This window comes from Aquarana catesbeiana, linkage group LG05, assembly GCF_042186555.1.
Source record: "Aquarana catesbeiana isolate 2022-GZ linkage group LG05, ASM4218655v1, whole genome shotgun sequence".
Classification (NCBI taxonomy): domain Eukaryota; kingdom Metazoa; phylum Chordata; class Amphibia; order Anura; family Ranidae; genus Aquarana; species Aquarana catesbeiana.
Genome location: NC_133328.1, coordinates 591,879,049 through 591,893,271, shown reverse-complemented (window position 1 = coordinate 591,893,271; position 14,223 = coordinate 591,879,049). Strand labels below are relative to the sequence as shown.

The 14,223-nt window shown below is 43.3% G+C and overlaps 1 protein-coding gene across 1 annotated transcript in view; it reads right to left on the bottom strand.

Annotated features, from left to right (window-relative positions):
- Positions 1-12,430: 12,430 nt before the first annotated feature.
- The window catches only part of LOC141146080 (fibrocystin-L-like), a 364,397-nt gene continuing 362,604 nt past the window's right edge, over positions 12,431-14,223 (bottom strand). The window contains exon 80 of the mRNA XM_073632840.1: positions 12,431-13,733. The gene's annotated coding sequence lies outside the window, so the exon portion shown is untranslated. The remainder of the gene's footprint in view (positions 13,734-14,223) is intronic.

The window sequence follows — 14,223 nt, the reverse complement described above, 5'->3', positions numbered from 1 at the left end:
CAGCGCTGTGGGCTGGATGTGTAGTGCCCAAAGCGCTGATATGTTCCCATTCCAGCACTCAGCTATCCATCCCAGCCATCCATACTCAGCCATCCATCCATACCTAGCCATCCATGCTCAGCCATCCATCCATGCTCAGCCATCCATGCTCAGCCATCCATACTCAGCCAACCATCCAGCAATACTCATCCATTCATACTCAGCAATACTCATCCATCCATCCATGCTCAGCCATCCCATCCACCCCCATTCATACTCAGCCATACTCAGCCGTACCCAGCCATACTCAGCTGTACCCAGCCGTACCCATCCATACTCAGCCGTACCCGGCAGTACTCAGCCATACTCAGCCATACCCAGTAATACCCAGCAATACTGAGTCATACCCAGCCATACTCAGCCGTACTCAGCTGTACCCAGCCATCCTAGCCGTACTCGGTCGTACTCAGCCATATTCAGCCATACCCAGCAATACTCGTCTCACCGGTGCTCAGCCGTACCCAGCCATCCCATCCATACATAGCCATACTCAGCCGTACTCAGCTGCACTCAGCCATCCCATCCATACTCAGTCATACACAGCCGTACTCAGTCATACTCATTAATGCTGTCATCCTATCCATACTCAGCCATCCCTATCCACAGCTCATCCATCCCCATTCATGCTCATCCATGCCACATCAGTTCTCATTCATGCCACATCCATGCCACTAGAGTGCCTCACAAAAGTGTAATAGGTAGTCAAATTAGATTTGAAACTTATGCCCCTAGAACACCTGATGGTGCTCCAGCGTAGCTGAGCACTTGGCTAATATAAAAAAGGGGTTTAAATATCATAGTGTCTCCCTTCACTTTAAAGAAAAGCACAACCAAGATCCCAAGCTATTACAATTCTGTGGGATTGACTGCGTGTTCCCGTCTTGGAGGGGATCAAATAGAGTACGAGACTTATCCCAAAGAGAAACTCCCTGGATTTTTTTTTATTAAAATGCTTCTTTCCTATGGGCTTGAATATTGAGGTGGACCTCAACTGTTTTATTAATAATTTTTGATTACTTATGATGGAAGCATGCAGTAATTATGTCCAATTTGATGTTTTAATACATTAGGATGCTTTTAATGTTTAAATACATGGGGATTGTTCTTACATTTTTGATATATAGAATGCATATATATATATATATATATATATATATATATATATATATATATATATATATATATATATGCGCATCTTATGGTGGGCACATATTCTATATATGAAATATAGAGATATGCATAATATGGGAGTAAAATAATTAATATATGGGATAAGTTGCTAAGATAGCCTACCAGTGGCGGAATATAGTTATGAAATTGTTGCCCTAGTTTTGAATAGTTTCTTTTTCTATATATATAATCTTTTATATTTTTATGCAGTCCTATCAATTTTTATTAATTTCTATTGTTCATGTTTAATAAATGATTATTTAAAATACCAGTCATTCGTCCTTTTGATATGTAATGTATCAAGTTTGAATCATTGTAGCAATATGCTGTTAATAGATAGTAATGATTATGCAGCTATTTTCGCTATAGTACAATGTGGCGCCTGTGTGTACTTTCACATGCTAAATTACACCTAGCATCTATGAATTTTAGGTAACGACCATGAGAATATGGTGGTTCCTTGTGAGATGACCTGTGATCCACTTTGTACTGATGTAGTGGTTGGTATATGGTGTATATGGGGACACGAGGAGAGCGCATGAGCCGTTGAATTGTCTCCGCCAGAGCTTCATGTGGGAGGTATAAGAGGAAGGGTTGCTGTGCTGTTTAGGCCAATCCCATGAATAAGTCTGTATGACAAAACATGTTGGGGGCGTGGCTAAACGGCAATCACCTGTAATCACTTCATGCTGCACACCAGATCAGGGAGTGACGGTTCGAGCTAGAGGACCGGGTGAGAGTGATTTCTAAGCCGTACACCTCGGGTCCGCCGTGACCACACTATACACCACTACAAACGTTTTAACCAAGAGCTTTTTGCTGTGATTTTACCTGCTGGCTTTGAAGTGATGTCATGTGAGTGTAATGGTTGAAGTTTTTCACTTAGTGTTTTATTAAACTGGTTTTACAATATTACACTATTTGGAGCACTTTTTATTTTCATGTGGAGAGATCCTGCACACATGTTTGCGCTGGAAAACTGAGATCTGTTAACCCTGTTTGTGTGGTTCAAAGTGAATATGCCAAGCACGAGAGTGTAAGACATTAATATCTGGTGAGTGTGTCATCCAAAGGGAGCGGAATCATCGGCACTTATTGGTGTGGTGGAAGATCAGAAAAGTTTGCACTAAATCAGTTCTTTTTCCGATGAACTTTATTATGCTTATGGACTTTTAAGTTGAATTCAGTTTATTTCACTTGTCACAGGGTGATATTGTTACACTGATAATTATAATAATTACATTGTTGCACTGATTATTTCTATTATCTTTACAGCGATACTTTAAATTGTATTGTTTATGAAGTTTTTTCACTTTATTTTTAGGTTTACGATTTTTACACTATTGTAGTTTATTACACATGTGTGTAATCTAGCGCCACTTATTTTTCATTATCAAGTCTAGATAGGGGTTAAAAATATAGTTCAATAGGATCGCCTGTCCTTTCAGGCACTCGGGTGACAGATCTCAAGACCCGCTTCCTGATTGGCCGTGAGGAGGATCAGTGTGACAATAGCAGATATTCTTTCGCTATTGTCACACAACTGGGTGGGCTCAGTGCGCAGTGCTCAGAACCCCGAGCCCACCCATTTTTGAAGCCTATTACAGCCTCTGGCTCTAATCACATGCTTCAAAAAAAAAAAAAAAAAACATTGGAATCCATGTATCCGGTGCCCTGCATGTAGATTAGGGGGCCGGATGCATGGATTAGATGGGGTGGCACCCATGCACCCCTAATGGACTTGCCGCCACTGCTCAAATCTGTGGTAAAACAAGCTCCAGCTCACTGTTTTCTGGGACATGGATAGGTATCCCTGAAAAGTTACGTGACCAGTGACACAACGCTTCGGGAGGGGCCTGTGATATAATTTGCGGTATCTTCGTGTCCCGGAAAACAATGAGCTGGAGCTTGTTTTACCCCAGATTCAAGTTCAATTTTATGCAAACGTACAAGATGTTAATAATGTGAGTTGAATAATTAAGCTTTCTAATAAATTAAGAAGATTTTAAACATACTGCACGATGAGATACTTTCTGTTTATTTGAGCATTATTGCGGAGGTAACTAAATCCACCAGAGACAAAGGAGAACCAAAGGGGCACACAGTGGATCGACCCTAGTGTCTAACCAAATTGTGATTGTGGCCTTTTGGTCATATTGCATGAAGGTGAGCGTGTATTGCACCTAGAGGTGATTAGTTGGTGGCTGGAATTTAAAGTGATTTATCACAGTTTTCAAGCAGCGGGGAGAAAGGACTGTGTTTTTTTTATTGGAGCACCTATCACGGTGGACTTTTGAACAATAAAATAAGTGTTTTTTTTCAAGCACTTGGGTGTGAAGGACTTATATATTCCTTATTTTTAATTTTTTTTACAATATATTACTATGATTGCTATTTATGTTATATGTTTCCATTAAAATAAGTGCACCATTTTTTCACATTACTGCTTGTTAAGTGTTGAGTTCACTATGAAATGGTTGATAGTGAACAAAAATGTGATATTCAGTGTCACCATATCACATATATTTTTATTATTTCTGTCATCCTTTGTTTTTTGAAGTACACAGCAGCGCACAAGTATTTTACACTTACATTATTTTAAGTAATGTGGACTAACAGCGATTCCTTAAATAGAAACCGCTCAGCCTCACTCTCTACCTCTGAAATTTGTGGCCTATAAAGCATTTTTAAAATCTGTGTTGATATATTTTTTATACATTTTTCTGCTTTTTCACAAAGAGAATGCAGGCTTTTTTGTAATTAAAGAGGAAGTCTGCCTGTTTTCTCCTTTTTTGTAGTGCCTCCTAGGAAAAGACTTACATTCTGTGCAACAAATCTCTATGGAAATACACAGTACTGAATGTAGTACTGTATGCTGACAAATTTAATTAAATTCCAATACACTGACAAACGGCTGCTCTGAGAGGTCAGGTGCAATACTTTGGCCAATGCATGCGTCTAAACCTAGAACAATCTGAATTAGTTGTACATAAGGTTACTAACCTGAAGTCCCTTAAAAGCCCCAGCCCTGTTCATTCACTGCTACAACCCATTTCAATGGGGATTGAACTAACCCAACTAATGCCTTTGTTAAGTGTTTTGAGCAACAATACCAAATCATTCCAGGGAGAATCTGTGCAAATTGTCTTTTCAGGATAGCACCTCTTTGGAATGATTTTGGACAAGTTCATCCAGGAAGTCATGAGGGGAAAATTACCCTTTTGCCCAAACAAACACACCTCAATCCAAGAAATCCTCTGTGACTGTTTCTTATTGAGTTCCTTTCATTCCCTACAAAACTCTAATGCCCTGTACACACGGTCGGATTTTCCGATGGAAAAAGTGCGTTCGGATTGTGTTGTCGGAAATTCCGATCGTATGTGGGCTCCATCGGACTTTTTCCGACACACAAAGTTTGAGAGCAGGTTATAAAATTTTCCAACAACAAAATCCGATCGTTTAAATTCCGATTGTGTGTACACAAATCCGACGCACAAAGTGCCACGCATGCCCAGAATTAAGAGACGAAAGCTATTGGCTATTGCCCCGTTTATAGTCCTGACGTACATGTTTTACGTCACCGCGTTCAGAACAATCGGATTTTCCGACAACTTTGTGCGACTGTGTGTATGCAAGACAAGTTTGGCCCAAAATCCGTCGGAAAAAATCTGATGGATTTTGTTGTCGGAATGTCCGATCAATGTCTGATCGTGTGTACAGGGCATTAGTCCAATAGGAAAACAGGGACATGGTTCCACCTCAAGTCCTCCAAACCTTTTGACACCTTTTCAAAAAAAGACAATTGGCACCAGAACAGGTGTTCCCACTGAAATATTTCCACTCTATCCCTGTTCTGGTGTCAACTGCAAAATTTTAGATTTATCATCACTTTTTGTCTTGGTGACAATGGCTACCAGCTCACATACAGAGGGAGAATTTTCCTAACTGGGACACAAGCAGCAATAAAATCGTGATGAGATTTCAAGCATATTAGAACACACTCTTCCCAACGCACACGTTGCTGTGAAAGTGGCTGTATGTCTAAGTGGGTGCTGAAGTGACCACTGGCTGGAACTGTGAGCAATTAGAAAGAGGAATGTCACCAGAACTGTCACATGCTCAATGGATGAAGGGGTCCTGCGAGGCTCCGAAACATTGCTGTTTGCTGATGTAATCGCTGAATAAAGCTTTGGACCCTTTTTTTGAGACCCATGGTGTGCTAGTGTCATTTCTCATTCTTCAAGCATATTAGGGTGGGTTGGCAGCCATTCATTTTCAATGGGCTGCCTTAATGCAATGTACATTACCGTGGATTATAAAGGTGTGCTGATGGGCTACAAACGTTTAAATTGGCCCTTATTGTCTCTCCAAAAAAGAGGCTTTATATTTATTTTATTTTTTACATAATTCTTTAAAGTACAATAATTACAGTACATATAAGGCTCAAGAATAGTCTTGCTATCTAGCTAAAAAGTGTAGAAATAATTTTTAAATTCATTCTGCCTTTGCAAAAAATTGAAAATCAGGGTTTTTGGTGCCATGTATTATAAATCTCCAACTCTGTAAAGAAAGAGCCTTGGAAATGAAGACTGTTGAATAGACACGGCAGATTAATATTCATACTGGTGGTAGCAAAAGGGTTATAAGGATTATAGCGGTGCCACATATACCAAAGAAAATTATACAAAACTGATAAAAATGTAGAAATGTATTTTATTACATCGAAAAATATGCATACAATATAAAAAAATATAAGCAGAGTAACTACTGTAACATCGGGGGTTGATTTAGCTTAAAGGTAGAGCTTACCAGTGAGCCGAGTCCACGCCAGATACGCAGTTTTAAGGGCTTGTAGGCCCACTTTTATTAAAGAAAGAAAATGTCCGATAACAGAAGTGTTGCCCACACAGGGGTTTCAGCTTTCCACAGCAACAATGTAAGTTCAATCAGAAATACCAAGCCACCTGGCTCTCTTTAGCAGCACTGCTGCTCAAACTTATGCTTCAGCCCTCTCGGCTCTATAACAGATTTCCTGTACACATGCTTCAGCCCTCTCGGCTCTATAACAGATTTCCTGTACACATGCTTCAGCCCTCTCGGCTCTATAACAGATTTCCTGTACACCCAGTACCTCAGCACTCTTTTCCAGCTTCCTTTTCCAGCCCATAGGCTTGAACCCTCTGTCTACTCTGACAGACCTGTGCAGACATGCACACTTCTCCCTTGCTTGCCTGGACTCCTCGGGAGGGTGGAGCCCAGAACTATGGTCAGGTGTCTACAAATAGCCCAGCACACACCTGACCAGTCAATCTGCTGGTGGATCTCAAAACCTGGAGAAAGCTGCAAAAGCAGTTTTCTCCAGTCCACATTTATGCTCTGAAGCCTTGCCTCAAGCAAATGTGCATACCCTATGTCCACTTTAACCCCATTTTTATAGCGACAGGGACTCTCACTATTACATATCTCCCCCCTTAGTTTCGATCCGGAGGGAGGAACACCAGCACCCGTCATGGTTGGGACACCTCTGTGCTGGCTGTCAGCCACGTAGGCCCAACCTTTTTTTCGGGTGCGCTTCCAGGTACGTCCCACCCTGGATCTTAACAGGGTCCTACATTTCCCTATACTCAGCCTTCTCCCTCTTCTTTTTGGGTGCCTGGGCTTATTCATCTTTCTAGGGGAAACTCTGCTTTCCCTGATCCTTTCTTTCAACTCACTGACATCAGCTTTAACCTTCACTATAGGTTCTAATATCTTTCTCTGGTTGTCTACGGCAACCACGTCATTATTAACAGCACCAATCATCAGACCACCAATTTTGAGATTCCAACTTCCGATACCACCAGTGCTTTTTTCCGAGTTTGTTAGGACCTGTCCTGAGGAGGGACCACACACAGGCGAGTGACTATGCTCCATGGAACTATCACCAAGCTCCACCTCACCTGCTGTCCAACGCTCCATGGGCGGCTGTCCTAACAAACACAGACCCAAGCACAAATCATTCCTTACTGCGATAATGCCAACTGGTGTACACATTACATTGCTACAGCAACCTTCAGCACTTTCTCCCACAGTGTCTCCTTAACCTGTACCTCTTGGCCAGTGACAGAAAGCATCTCGACTACTGTCGCGTCCATTCTGGGCCCTTCCTTTTCATGAGGTCTAGCAGGTGAGACAGTGTCTGCGCCCTCTACTGACCACTGCTCAGCCGCACCTCGGACTGCACCAGCAAAGATGTTCTCAGTCACTGCACCAGGCGGAGAGACCTCTGATATCTCCAACAGTTCCCCTGAGCGACCTCCATACCAATCAACAACTGGAAGTACTCTCACCGGGAATCGAGAGATCCTGTGCCAAATGGTTAATAAACATTGGTTCCACCAATTCCACTCTTGGGCAAGGTTTTTCAGCACCGCCTGTATCACCTGGCTCCACCCATTGGTACTACGCAGCACCACCTGGTCCGACCACGATGGGGACACCCAAGGGTACAGTGAGTGTGTTTTTGCCAACTCCAGCATTTCAAGTAAAGTTTCTGTCATTTCAATACATTCCAAGTCTAAATTTGTGACCTCTTTAGGGACCTTTCCCTCCTCCGAGACATGGAGGGGCTCATCCACTGTAGTCTGAGAGGTTGAGACCTTGGAAGAGACCTCCACCTCTTTGGAGGTACTCACCATCACTGCCTGTTGCTCCCCTGGAGCACTGTCAGCCACATGTCTCCTCTTCCCCTCCAACTCAACAATGAGCCTCTGCAGGTCAACAATAGTCACATTGTCACCTTGACACTTGCTATTACTTAGTTGCTGGGCTGTGGACAACCCATCTGCCATGCCTGCGCCCAGAACCGTTCCTTCAGACTGGAGGGCCTCAGTCTTTACAGGGGCTAGCGTACCCATGAGCATCGGCCATTCTGTGACCCCTCCAATGGGCATAGCAGGTGTTCTGTCCACACCGTTGTTACACATCATTGTTTCATAATTCTTTGTCACTTGGCCTAGCGCCGCAAGTGTTTCCTTGCACCAATCATCCCAGTCCCCTGTGGTTCCATCACCAGTGCTCCACAGCGCTGCATCAACTGCTCTAGAAGGCCCCCCAGGAACCTGGGATTCACTAGCCAAAACAGCACACTTGTCACTTCTATCTACCTCACATTGTGACAATATTTTTTTACTCATATCAACTTGAGAAATTGCATCCTCAACCAAGGCAATGTGCAATGCCTTATTTTGACCACCTTGCTCTGGTGGCGCTACAAACACATCTAGCTTTGAACTCTCAGCTTTTACAGGCTGAATTAACCCCTTGCCAACTGGGCTACACTTAGGGTTGTCAGGTTGTGCCCACACACACTCACTGTGTGACTCAGTCCAACCTTGTTCCACCAGAGTAGGACCAGAACCATCCTGGACAGACTCTGGCTTCATCACATGGAGACCCCCTGAGACCTCCATGGACAATCCTATGCCTCCGCCTGTCACGTGAGATCTACTCTCATCATTGGTAGTGAACACATTACCAACCTCACTCTCAGATATGACATTACAAGAAATACATGTTTCAATGTCATTACAATCCACATCACTTTTACCCATAGTAACACTTTTGTCAAAACAATCATTAGCCTTTTCATTGCATGTAGACACAACTGCCGTTTTTATGGGTTGTCTATGAGCCACCATAACCTCTGAGTGACTCTTCACAGCGCCTGCTCTCCGTAAAGAGGCACTCTTACCTATTTGGGCAGCTCCATAGCTGACCTGGGAAACTCTCTGCTCCGTCACTGCGAGCTCCTTGGAAGTTTCCCTGGGCAACCCTGCAGCACCTGTAACTAGGGAACATGGCACCAACACTGTTTTGGTCACCCCTAGCTCAATTTTTCCAGCCATCTGCTGGATTATAGCAGGCACTTGCAGAGTCCCCATGTCCTTTCCAGTCTTTAGCCCTGCAGCTACTTGGGCTTTACGCTGTGCCTCCCCACTGCTCTGGGTAGCACACTGCAGCAAGTCTATGTCCATTTGTACTGCGGATCTCCCCACTGGACATACTCCCACTTCACCGGGTTCAGCATCATAAACTGAAACAGTCTTACCAGTTCCTGCAGCTGGTGTCATAGCCTTCACTTGAGTGCGATGTCTTTCATCTGTGGTGTCTCCACAGGCTGACGCCCCCATGTGGTCACGGAGCAATACTGCAGCCTTTCTAGACCCACTGATGCCCCCTGTAGGCAACACACGATTCCTGTTGCTAGGGATAACAGCAGACTTGCACTCCAAAACTGGTTGGCTATACCTCATGCAGGATGTAGACTGTTGCACCCTCCTTTCTGGGCTGACCACTTTCCCTAAGCGGCCATGACACGAAACTTTGCGTTTCTCTGCATTTCCAAAATCTTGGTCTTCCGGTGACACCTCTCCCATCCTGGAGCATTGCTGGTGGCCCATGATACGCTGGAACACTCCTCTAAGAAGAATTTCCTCTTTAAACTTGCAGTAGTCATCCTGTTCCCAATCCATTAAATGGTAAACCGACCGGAACTCTATCCGTAACAAGGGTTGCAGCAATTTTGGCCACCGATCCCTAGGCCATTTTCTCCTTACAGCAACTTTTTCAAATTTTTTCAGGAATTCCCCAACCTCCTCTGTAGGTAGCATGGGTTGCACATAGTCAGAGGCCACAATCTCAGCCCCTTGCACTGCGCCCCACTCTTTGCGATTCCGCTTGAACCATTCATTTACTGCATCGCACATCACTAGGCCTTCTGGACTGGCCCTCCTAGGTGGCAACATCTTCTCAGGCCACGCTGAGCTCACTTCCACCACACTTTTGCGCTTTCCAGCAAAAAAAAAAATGAAGCACTGTTACTTTAAAGCAAGTTGCTTTTCACTTCATGCAAGATTTCCTCACCTGCACAGTGCACACACAGATTGTGCTGTCTCATGCACACAAACACAGTTCATAGCAGGAAAAAAAAAAAAAAAAAAAAAAATAAGTTTGACTTTTCATTCACAGGTACACCACCTGCAACACACAATGCCTTTTGCCTGGCTGCACTTCCACACACAGCCAATAGTTCCTTACTTGAACTCACTGTGGAGCAAGGACCCGGATTCCACCGTCTCGATGCCCGCATTCTCCACCACTTGTAACATCGGGGGTTGATTTAGCTTAAAGGTAGAGCTTACCAGTGAGCCGAGTCCACGCCAGATACGCAGTTTTAAGGGCTTGTAGGCCCACTTTTATTAAAGAAAGAAAATGTCCGATAACAGAAGTGTTGCCCACACAGGGGTTTCAGCTTTCCACAGCAACAATGTAAGTTCAATCAGAAATACCAAGCCACCTGGCTCTCTTTAGCAGCACTGCTGCTCAAACTTATGCTTCAGCCCTCTCGGCTCTATAACAGATTTCCTGTACACATGCTTCAGCCCTCTCGGCTCTATAACAGATTTCCTGTACACATGCTTCAGCCCTCTCGGCTCTATAACAGATTTCCTGTACACCCAGTACCTCAGCACTCTTTTCCAGCTTCCTTTTCCAGCCCATAGGCTTGAACCCTCTGTCTACTCTGACAGACCTGTGCAGACATGCACACTTCTCCCTTGCTTGCCTGGACTCCTCGGGAGGGTGGAGCCCAGAACTATGGTCAGGTGTCTACAAATAGCCCAACACACACCTGACCAGTCAATCTGCTGGTGGATCTCAAAACCTGGAGAAAGCTGCAAAAGCAGTTTTCTCCAGTCCACATTTATGCTCTGAAGCCTTGCCTCAAGCAAATGTGCATACCCTATGTCCACTTTAACCCCATTTTTATAGCGACAGGGACTCTCACTATTACACTACATAGTGTATATATTAACCAAGGTATCCTTGTATGGAGAATAGTCACTGATGAGTATCACATCCCTACATGTTTTGCCAATAATGGCTTCCTCAGGGGAAAGCTCCATAAAAGGATACTCTGGCCAGTATATACGCTGCGTAATTACTCTACTTATATCTTTTTATATTGTATGCATATTTTTTCTATGTGGCACCGCTATAATCCTTATAACCCTTTTGCTAACATTTTTACTACTGTAAAGGGAAGAGGTGCCAGATCTTTTGGGTCACTCAATCCACCCTCCTTGCACTTAATATTCATATTGGTAATGCTCAGGGTGAACTTGGTATTTTTTTGTAACATAAAGACTGACAGACTTGAAGGAAACATATTTATTTAATTGGTAATCGGCCACATAGATTCCATTTAATCAATTTAATAGCAGTTAATGCATTAGCCCATTGCCACTGATTACATTTATTTATGTAATTGATCTACAACAGTTACCTGAAGTTTGATGAGCTGCTATAGGTTGATCATTTTTGGTCTCTTTCACATTCATGCTTATAAATACAAGCAGTTTTCAGCATTATTTAATAAGTGTTTAATAGGGTCAGTTTTGTGTGTTCTATATACTGTACATCATGCATTTTTTGTTAATTCACTATGCAAAGTAAGCCAGAAACAGGTATATTAACCCCATGGCGCCGGCTGCCATCAGCCCTTTAAGGGGTTTGCTATGCCGGGAGTCGGGGTGGAGCTTATGGCCACGTGATAGCCATGATTGGCTGTCATGACGGTCACATGATCGGAAAAGTCCCGATCGTAAATGGCAATTCAGGAACTTTCCATGAGCCGCTGATTACTGTACTGGGAGCACGCAAGGCACGTGCTCTCGGCACAGCACTGTCGCCGCTAATGCACGCAAATATGTGGCCAATCTGCACCAAGGCCTGGCCGCCGAGAAGCCACATGTTTTTGTGCACTCTGCGCCAAGAGGTTAATGGTGCAGGGTCCTTTAACTAACATGTGTTTTTGTAGCTTTATAATATGTTGCAATGGGATAAACACGTATAAATTGGGTGGTGGTGGGGGGGACATTTGCAGAGACAGAATCACTTTGCCCTACCTGTCATCAAGATGACAGTGTCTCTTTAAAGCTGCACCAAGCTGCAGCACCTAAATGTGAACTAGACAGATTGTGATGAAAGGGATTTCTACTTGAAATACCAGTGAATCCCACATTAGTAACCCACTAACTGACATATCAGCATGGATTTCGCACCACTTCCTTTAATTATATCTTTCTGAAACCAAACTTGTAATATCCAACCCCGAGCCCTGACGCCACCCCCCCCCCCCCCCGCCCCCGCTTGTGCCCTCCTCCATTACTCTTTTCCATCAAGGTCAACACAACTATATTAGTCTCTCTCCTCACATTAAGGTACTAGATGTAATCCTAGACTCTGATCTGTCTTTTCGGGCCCAAATCCAATCACTGTAAAAAGCTTGTAGATTTCACCTCTGCAACATCTCTAAGATTTGCCCCTTTTTAACTAATGAAACCTCCAAGGTACTTATTCACTCCCTCGTTATCTCTCACCTTAACTATTGCAACTTCCTTCTCATAGGCCTGCCCCTCCATAGATTATCCCCTCTTCAGTCTGCCAGACTCATTTACCTTACCAACCACTCAGTGTCCACCATTCTCCTCTGCCAATCCCTCCACTGGCTTCTAATTGCCCAATGAACTAACAACAACATACAAAGCCATTCACAACTCTGTCCCAAGCTACATCACCAATCTTGTCTCCAAATAACACCCAAACCGCCCTCTCCGCTCCTCCCAAGACCTTCTGCTCTCCAGGTCTCTTGTCTCCTGCTCCCATGCTCATCTGAAGGACTTCTTCAGAGCCTCTCCCATGCTCTGGAACTTACTACCCTTGGACAATCCCTGAAAACTCATCTCTTCATGAAAGCCTATCACGCCTCCAGCTAACTGAACTTTTATCACTTCCATCAGCTCATCCCCCATAGTTACAACCTTTTGTACTGCTTTCCCCACCCTATAGATTGTAAGTTCTTATGAGCAGGGTCCTCTTAACCCTCTTGTATTTTATTGTATTGCAACTGTCCTCTCTCTCTTTAAATGGTAAAGCTCTGCACAATCTGTTGGCTCTAAATAAATGCTGCTTTATAATAATAATAATACAAATAATAATAGCATTTATTGATCAGAAAATTCATTTATTCTGGACATTGAAGTATTTGCACACTGCGTTTAGGCACGTCAGGTATTGTTTTTAAGGGTAAAATGCTCCTCTCCTGAATGCGTTGGCTCTGGGGGTTTTTTTCTGCTTTTAAAACGCCCATGTTTTTAAACACATAAGCTAACATGGAGGGAGGTTTAGAGGCAGAAAAAAAAAAACTCAAACGCCCTTAAAAGTGCTGTTTTTGATGCCCTGTGCATGAGGCCTTACTTTCATGGTCCGCTTGCTGTACATATACTATATGATTAATAAAGCTATTTTCTTTATTAAGCTTATTTATGAAGCAATTTTCTTTATAATTTTTAAATATACAAATTGTTAATATTAAATGTCTTCACAGCACACAGTAAATATTGATATTGTTGATTTATAACACATGGAAATGTATCTTCTGTAAATTTCAGCCACTTTCCATTGTCCTTGATGATCCAACTGATCTATAAAATAGAGAAAAACATGTAATCCAACTTTAAGCTATTAAAAAAGCAACCACAATCTGTGAGATTCATTGAGGAAAAAAAAATGTTAAGGTAGTGTAGCGCTGGTAGATTTTTCAATCTACCGCTTCTAGGTAAATTTAGTGGATCATCTGTTCTGTATATAGTTCAAATTTAATTTACAGTTACATAGTTACATAGTTACATTTAAATTAGCCTCTGTTGTAGTTTGGCTGTGTTGCGTGCAGTTCCGCATTCTGCCTGTGGGTGTCGTTGTCACCATGGGTCGGTGTTGGAAAGCAACAAGTTGAGGTATATGAGTGCTCTTCTGTCCCGTAGACAACTCGGCGGAGGTGGTCCTCCAGGTTGCATTCTGGGAGAGGGTAGTTATGGGACAGACGCCATGTTTCAAAAAGCTTTACCTTGTGGCCCTCCTGGCTTAGAGGCATGTGTTAGTGAGTTCTAGCTCAAGGCCCTCCGGCCTGGAGGA